Below are 8,363 nucleotides of genomic sequence, written 5' to 3' on the forward strand. Positions count from 1 at the left end.
AAAAAAATCACCCTGGCCAGAGCAGGACCATGTGGATGGGAGAGGGAGCCGGACGAGAAGCAGGCAGAACAAGAAGGACTTGTTGCAAAAGAGCAGGTAAGAGAAGGCATCTGAGTCAGGGGTGGGGCACCAGGGAAGGAAAGGGGAACAGACCTGCTCTTTGTCACCAAAGCATCTCCCACGAGGCTCCGGGGGACCGTCCGAAAACCCGGAGCACGTCAGCTCCCACACTTGACCCCTTGGTACTCCCGCGTATCATTCTCTGACAACCTCTCCAGAATTCTCTCTTGTCCTCGCTCCCCGGCCCAATGTCAGGTGCCGCTGACACAGCCCTGTGCTTCCATGGCCAGGCTAGTTTCTTCTGCCCCGCAAACACCTATTTGCCTTTTGAAGGCTTCCCCCCTCCACTGGGAAAGAAGGAAGAGCAGTGCTAACATCGAGGAGGCGGCCTGGCACCATGAGCCGGGCTGCACGGCTGGTCGCAGCGGGCCTGGCGCTCAAGGGGAGGCCACATCGTTCTCCTGTTGGACACAAACGACCTCACAGACCAGCAGCTCGAGGTGCCGTGGCCCCGGTGATGAAGGGACACAAAATAGTAGGACCACTTGCTCTTTTGTCCAAACAGACAAAAACCAGCTTGTCGTGCCTGCCCCAAAATGCCAATCATCCTCTCCTCCGGCTGATAGGAGCGAGTGCCTCCCTTCTGAATGGCACCGATCATCATGCTCTTCACATCTCTTTCTAGAAAAGGCTGACGAAGCTACCCGATCCCGGAACTGTCTCGCCTCGCCTCAGCACCCAGTCCAGGCAACACCCCTGCTTCCTTGACCACTCCCAAAAACATCCGCCCAAAGCCCAAATCCTGTAAGTTCTTTCTGACACCCTCTTTCTTACGGATCAGCCCCACAGTCCCCATGATGTGGGTTCTCCCTCAGGATAAGTAACGAAGCCACTGTGTTTAACGACAGGTGTGCTCCCAGTGGCCTTTGTGGAAGACGCTGACCCCTGTCACGGGAGGAAGGGATGGTTCCCTTTCTTGGAGGGAATCATAGGTGTCCTGGGGGCTAACTGGCTTTCTTAATGTGATTTTAGGGGCTTTATGGCTGTAACCTAGGGCAGCAGGAACCAGCCTAACCCACACCTAGGCCATAGTACTGGAACCAAATAATATTCAGAATGGAGGGAAATCAAGGGCCGCCTCAGTGGCCCAGTTGGTTCAGCGTCTGACTCCTGATTTCAGGTCAGGTCATGATCTGAGGGTGCCGAGACTGAGCTCCAAGTTGGGCTCCACACTCAGTGTGGATTCTGCTTGACATTCTTTCCCCCTCCCTTTCCCTCCTCTTCTGGCCCCACGCCAGGGGCATGCACTCTCTCTCTAAAATAAATAAGTAAATAAAATCTGTAAAATAAGTAATGGAGGGAAAACAAAAGAAGTAATAATAATTTATGGAAGGCTTCACTCTGTGCCAGATCCTGTGCTAACCGGATCTATTTCTCATTTAATCCTTCCATCCCAAAGGTGGGTTACCATTCTTATCCCCATTCCAAACAGAGGACTGAGGCACCAAGCGATCTGCCCGTGATTCATGCAAGGAATCCCGATGTTATTAATCACATGACTTTCTGACAAAGTTTAAGGGTTTAACACACTACAGTGAAGATGCAAATCATGATATCACAGAACTTGAAGGACAGAGCCCTGCAAAAAGTCTTCAAACATTAACTTATGGATTCTCCCAATCTTCTTGCATGTTGTTCAGATGAAGGAAAGCCCAGTGCAAAAAAAGCTTTCATGAAATGCAACCAGATGGCAAATATACGTGGTCTTTATAGCCCGGGAACTATCCCAGAAGATTCTGACTCAGGGAGTCTAGAGGAGGACGTGAACAGCTGTGTTTTCTTTAAATAGCCCCACAGGCTCTGCTGATGTGCACTTTGGGCTGGGTACCACTGTAGTCTCTGCAATTCCAAATCCAAACTTCCCCTACAATGTTTAGATGGCTGCAGACACAGGGGGGCATCGAAAACTGAGGCAAAGAAGAACAAAGAAATTATAAAAGCTATTCCATTGAGAGTCAAGAAAAGGAAAGCTCTAGTTATATTACTCCTCTGTCCTTTGGCTGTGTCTGAATTACTCTACAGTTAACTTACTTTTTTTTAAGTAGGCAAGTTTGCTAAAACATTTACCAACAAATATTAAATAATCAATACTATCAATAAATTTTAAATAAAAGTAATTATAATATGCTACTGAAAAGTATTTTCTCTCTGATTATTTCGATGGCACTTCAGAGTCTCTTAGCAAGTAGCAGTCGATATAAAAAAATTATTTCTAATTCAACAGTTCTACACATGTGCTCAACAGCACCTGAAAACTGGAGAAGAAATGAAGTTGGGTGGAAGGCATTTAGGTTCACAAATTTCACCACACACTACCTTCAAGTCTTCAATACTTATGTATGTATTTACCTATTTATTTAATCAACCACCACTAACACCCACTACATGTCAGACATGGCTGTTTCATTAATGTTTAGTATCATTTATCTTTACAATCATCTATGAAGTGGGATTACTGTCATCCCCATTTCTCACAACTGGAAACTGAGAATTGTTTAGGAACACAGCTCATAAGGGGCAGAGCTACAATCAGCTTGGCTCTGGACTCCATGTTTTAAATCACTATGCTTAGTCTCCAGGAACCTACAAAAAGTGCAAGTCTTAACCCCAAACCTTGGCTTTCCCCACCCTACAGTCCCTAGGTGGCCCTAGCTTCAAGGGGCATTCTCTCAATTCCTTTACCAGTTCACACTCCTTCCCTGCTCTAAGTGAACACCCTCCCACATCCCCGTTTTGTTCTTAGCCTTCTGTTCTCAGGTTAACCCTATTGCCTAAATTACAAACTCCAATGCACCCTGCATTTTTCAGCACTCAAAGCAAAACTGTAATTATGTATTTCATGGGTAATTATCTGCTTCCAGTCTTTTCCAACCAGGTGGTGATATGTCAGACACCGTATCTGTTCTATTTATCATGTGTTCCCAATCGCTGAATACCCACCACCCACCCAAATGAAAGGGCCTACCACAAAGTACACTCTCAACAATTTCTGTTGAATGAACGAATGAATGAACTACCCTCCAGCCTCGGGCTTTCCAATACGGAACACCTATCTGTGCTCACAACGCTGTCCCCACTACAGCCCTAGAATGTAGACTCCTGTGGCATACACGCAGGAGCTCTGGAAAGTACTGGCTCTGCACACCAGTATTACGTGGTCCTGGGCAGGCCATCACCCCCCGGCCCAAACACACGTTGATTGACCTGATCTCAGGTGCACAATGGGGACCCTGACATCCGCAGTGGAATGTAACCTATTCAAGAGGTAGAACCTGAACTCCTCCTCCGCTATCCACACTAGACTTACTTGCTTCTCCTCGGTCTTCCATAAAGACTTTAGCCTCAAGGAGGCCAAGACCCCGTCTGCCTGGTTCAGGCCGGATTCCCAGTCACGCTCTCCCTAGGCCTGGCGCACAGCACAAGTGAGGTAATTACCGGCTCCATCAATGAAGCCCCGCCCTGGGCACGTCACAGGTGCCAAACGAGGGTCGCACGAGGTAACGACTACCTTTTGGCGAACAAGCGTGTTCCGGAGACACAGGCCCGCCTCCCACCCAAGCCCCAGGCCTCGGGGACGCCGGCCCCTGACCCCGCGCCCCGCAGGCACCTCTGCACAGAGAAGCATCTTCCCAAGTGCCGGGCACTCCCTCGTCGTCTGTGTCTGTGGAGGAGGAAGAGCAGGAGCTGAAAGAGGGCGTCCTCAGGCTACTGGCCAAGGCAGTGGAGGTACCGGTGTACTGCGCTCACCAGGAACAGCTAAACGGGGTCCACAGACGCCGGGGGAACAAGCCAGCCTCCGAGAAGGAAGGACGGCTTGGTTCCACCGCGCTCAGCTGGCGCCGCTCAGAGACGTCACCCACGTCAGCTGCCCTAACAACCTTCCCTTCTCATTGGCGCCTCTGCCCAGGCCCTCACTGGAAAATTTCGCAGTCCCCTGGCACCGCGGCGGGGTCCCTGGATAAAAAATGTAGCCCCGCCCACTATACCCGGAAGGCGGCGGCGGGGGGTGGGGGGGAGGTGGCTGAAGTAAACTGAAATGGACGCAAAGGCCCGCCGCAATGCATTCGGGGAATTGTAGTCATGGGTGCGCGGGGAGTGCACCGGGTTTCTTCTTGTGGTGAGAATATCTTCCAACTGTCATTCAAGGGGAGGAAGAGCTACAAGATCTTCAGCATCAGGGCGAAGCGCAGAGAATCCAGCTGGAGGAAACAACTGTTAGTGTTAACAGTTACTCGGGGCTCAGTCTCAACCACTGAGCAAATGTTAATGGAGCGCTGACTCTGCTCCAGGAGTTGTGCTAAGTAAGGGCTTTGCGCACATAATCGCCTTTCAAATGTGGAGGAAGGAATGTGCAGAAAACTGGTACAATGCAAAACTGTGTAGTAGTGAAAGCCAACTAGAGCTGCCAGTTACAAGCATCAATGGCTGAAGGTAAGAAACATACTATTCAGTGAAAGAAGGGAATAGAACATTTTTATAGAGTTCAAACCAAGCAAAACGAATGTTTACAGAAAGGCACATATATGATAAAATACTGTACAGTAGAAGAAAGGAATGGAGCGGGGGAAACAAGAAGCACCACATTGTGACCTTCAGGGAATGGGGAGGGTAAGGATTGCAGAGGCACCTCAAGCATTTCTCAAGTTGGGGTGGTTCACACGTGTTTCATTATTATGCATATTTAAGATGCTCCTTATATATATATATTGTACTGCACTTCTTAGAAAACATTTTCTAGAAAAATAAAGAAGTGTATTTGTATGTTCCATTTCTCTGCCTGGAGCACTGAATGGATCTACTCAAACGTTAAGAAGCTTGGATCACACACACACACACACAAGCACAATAACAATAAAAAGCCAGTGTACGTATCTTAGAGCAAGATCAGATATCAAAAGCTTACTTAGTATTTTATGGAGGGACAAGAGCTCATTGACAGCCAAAATAGAAATGACAGTGGGGAGGCTGAGGTGAGGGAGACTTGCCAGGGGGAGTGGTGAGATCAAATACAGCGCTTTCGTTGAGTGGTCCTCTGCCAAGAGGGTAGTGCAAACCACTGAATTAGCACAGTCTCCCAGCTTGACAGTGCACACATCCCATGGATGTTAGTCAGTAGTAAGTGTCAAGGGCTAGTGGTATAAGGTGTCAATCCCCTAGGTGTGGATTGTGAGGCTGAGGGTAACTGGTAGAAGGTGGAGGCAGATATACTGATCCGCCTCTGTCATTTTCTTTTTTTTATACTCAATCAATAGATGTTTTATTTATTTTTTTTAAAGATTTTATTTATTTATTTGACAGAGAGAGACACAGCGAGAGAGGGAACACAAGCAGGGGGAGTGGGAGAGGGAGAAGCAGGTTTCCCACAGAGCAGGGAGCCCGATGCGAGGCTCGATCCCAGGACCCTGGAATCATGACCTGAGCCAAAGGCAGACGCCCAACGACTGTGCCACCCAGGCGCCCCTCTGTCATTTTCTAAGCAAAGGACACCTCTGTTCTTTGCTGAGCTTTGATTCAGAAGTGACAATCACAACCTGGGAGGGAACTGGCAAACCCTGGCCAGCTTATGTGTTAGCTCATATTCTCTTAGCTCAAATGGAGATCGCCATCCGTTTCCAAACTAATGTCCCATCCTTGCCAACAAGGTGAGAACGGATGTGAATTGACTGCATCTAGGAGGGAGATGCCATCAGTGTGACCTCCATCTGGCCTGGATCGGTCTCCAAGGCTCCCCCCTGAGGTCCACAACCACACGACCTGCTGACTGGTGTGCTTGAGTTCCACTGACTGGGTGTTGGGTCAGTGCTTGGGGCAGACAGACAGATCCTGGTGGGGAGAGCGCACCCCACGCACCGTCCTGGGAATGACCCTCTGTGTTGTGGGTGGAAAGGAAGGAGGCCACGACCCCAGGGAGATGGAAAAATGGCTCCCTGGCTGCCTCCTGAGTCACTGTGGTTCAGGCAACAGGAGTAGCCTTACCCGACTCCCGAGCTGCCGCTCCTCTCCCTGTTACCATGTGTCCTCCGGAGCCCTCAGGGTTTGGAGGCGCACATCCATGGCAGACCAGGGCTCAGGAGCTGATTAGAAACACAAAAGAGGAGGGAGGGCCGTTTGGTGCTCCACTTCTCTCCCAGTACAAAACCCCTCCTCTACACTCTTGCTTTCTCTTAGTGTTGTTGCTTCCGGCATGTCCAGGGACTCATCTCGGGATCCAGGCACTTGAGGCTCCCACTCCGGCCATGGACAAAATGATCTTCCTGGCAGAAACAAAAACAGAGAAAGACGAGCAGGGTAAAAAGTCCCTCCTCCACCCCACAAGTATATCCAGGAACAAACAAATCGAAAAAAAAGGAGGAATGGAAGAAAGGAAACTGGATACAAGAGGAGGAACCCTCCCCCCCCCCAAATTAATTGACCATAGGTTCACAATTTGACCCAACTGGAAAACCAAGAGTTACTTAAATAATTTATATGACAAAAGATAAAAGGAGGCTGATTGGCCTTTGTGCCTCTACAACATAGGTTCTGAATTAACTTTAATATCTGCTAAGATGCACCAGGTGGCTAACCTTCAGAAACTTAATACGAGGGCTCAAATTATGGTTATACCTAGTAAAATAACCATATTTTCTAGCTTCTGTATTTAATGCTTTGACATCTCAGGCCTTGCTGACTTTGGAGGGACTGTCCCTGGCAGGCTTAGTTAATTCCTAGAGATGATCAACACCTTGCCTGGGAGCACACCTTTCACATGTAAACCAACTGATACAGAGCCTTTACCCCCAAGCACCTCCTCTAAGAAGTTCTTACACTCAGGCCACTATCCCCTGCCCTGATCGCCTGAGGGACAGGGACAGACTACTCCAGACACCACTATGGCCTGGAGCCCACTGAAATTATTCAAACTAGCCAGTCTTAAGTCGGCTTACCCTGCCTTCCCATGGAAACCACAAGAAAGAGTCTTGCCCACATTTTCCCTTCACTCCCTCTTTCTCCTGACCAACCCTGGTGCTTCCCTGGGTGGCCCTCCATGGTTTGAGGACCACCTTTCTTGGGATCTCTGAGTCTACAAAACTTGTTCCATTGTGACAGTTATTTCTATATCTTCCTGGTACCCTTCAAACATCTGAGACCCCTAGGGGTGCTTGGGTGGCTCAGTCGGTTAAGCTTTTGGCTCAGATCATGATCTGAGGATCAAGGGTCAAGTCTCCTGTTGGGCTCCTTGCGCGGTGTGCTGTTGGCTTGAGATTCTCTCTCCCTCCGCCCCATCCTTCCCCCTGCCCCCGCTTGTGCTCTTTTTCTCCCATTATAATAAATAAATAAATAAATAAATAAATAAATAAAACCTTAAATAAAAAAAGCCCACCCGGAATCCCAACTAATTTAAATGTGAATAATTTGCAATTATAGATTTTCCAATATGTTCTGTTTAGTGCCTATTTCAACATCCTTTCAGTCACATGTGCCTTGACCTTGAAGGGGACACATTTTACCTTGTTATGCACAGGGCACACAAACCGCTCTATGACATGCAATCTTTGCGGGCAGGATCTTATTGCACCCAACCTTCTCCAAGAACAAAGGTATGACATCACATTTATGACATGCTACTGTGAGGACATTTGTTTGACACATTTGTTAAGGACATACAACTGCAGGGGGTGACTGGGTGGCTCTGTCCGTTACGTGCCTGCCTTGGCTCAGGGTGTGATCCCAGGGTCCTGGGATCCAGTCCTACCTCGGATCCCTGCTCAGTGGGAAGCCTGCTTCTCCCTCTCCCTCTGCCCCTACCAGCCCCTTGTGCTCTCACTCTCACGCTCTCTCTCAAGTAACTAAATAAAATCTTTTAAAAGAAAAAGGGACACGCAAGGCCTACATCTTTCAGTATTTTTTCGGTTCTGGAGGTGACATATTCCTTGTTTATAAATTTTACATAAGCCCGTTTAGGCTGTTACTAGTCCATGAGCCCAGGTTGGGTGGGGCTCCCCCTCTACAAAAGGCTCTAGGATGTGTCCAAGTTAAAATCGCCTTTTGGGGGGCGAATGGGTGGCTCAACTGGTGAACCATCTCCCTTTGGCTCAGGTCATGATCTCAGGGTCCTGAGATGAAGCGCAGCGTGGGACTCCCTGCTCAGTGGGGAGACTGCTTCCCCTCTGCGTTTGACCCCCTCCTCCAGCTCCAGCTCTCTCTCAAGTACAAAAATAAAATCTTTTTAAAAAATATCACCCATTATTTCCCTAAGTGAA

General features: G+C 48.6%; 1 long non-coding RNA gene across 1 annotated transcript; it reads left to right on the forward strand.

Annotated features, from left to right (window-relative positions):
* Positions 1 to 37: 37 nt before the first annotated feature.
* Positions 38 to 6,580, forward strand: LOC141372185 (uncharacterized). The gene is made up of 3 exons (XR_012377484.1): positions 38 to 96; positions 746 to 864; positions 6,289 to 6,580. It is a non-coding gene; the product is annotated as an uncharacterized lncRNA (long non-coding RNA).
* The last annotated feature ends 1,783 nt before the right edge of the window (positions 6,581 to 8,363 follow it).

This window comes from Callorhinus ursinus, unplaced genomic scaffold (genome assembly GCF_003265705.2).
Source record: "Callorhinus ursinus isolate GAN/ISIS: 27379988/994484 unplaced genomic scaffold, GSC_fseal_2.0 scaffold2195, whole genome shotgun sequence".
Taxonomy (NCBI): Eukaryota; Metazoa; Chordata; class Mammalia; order Carnivora; family Otariidae; genus Callorhinus; species Callorhinus ursinus.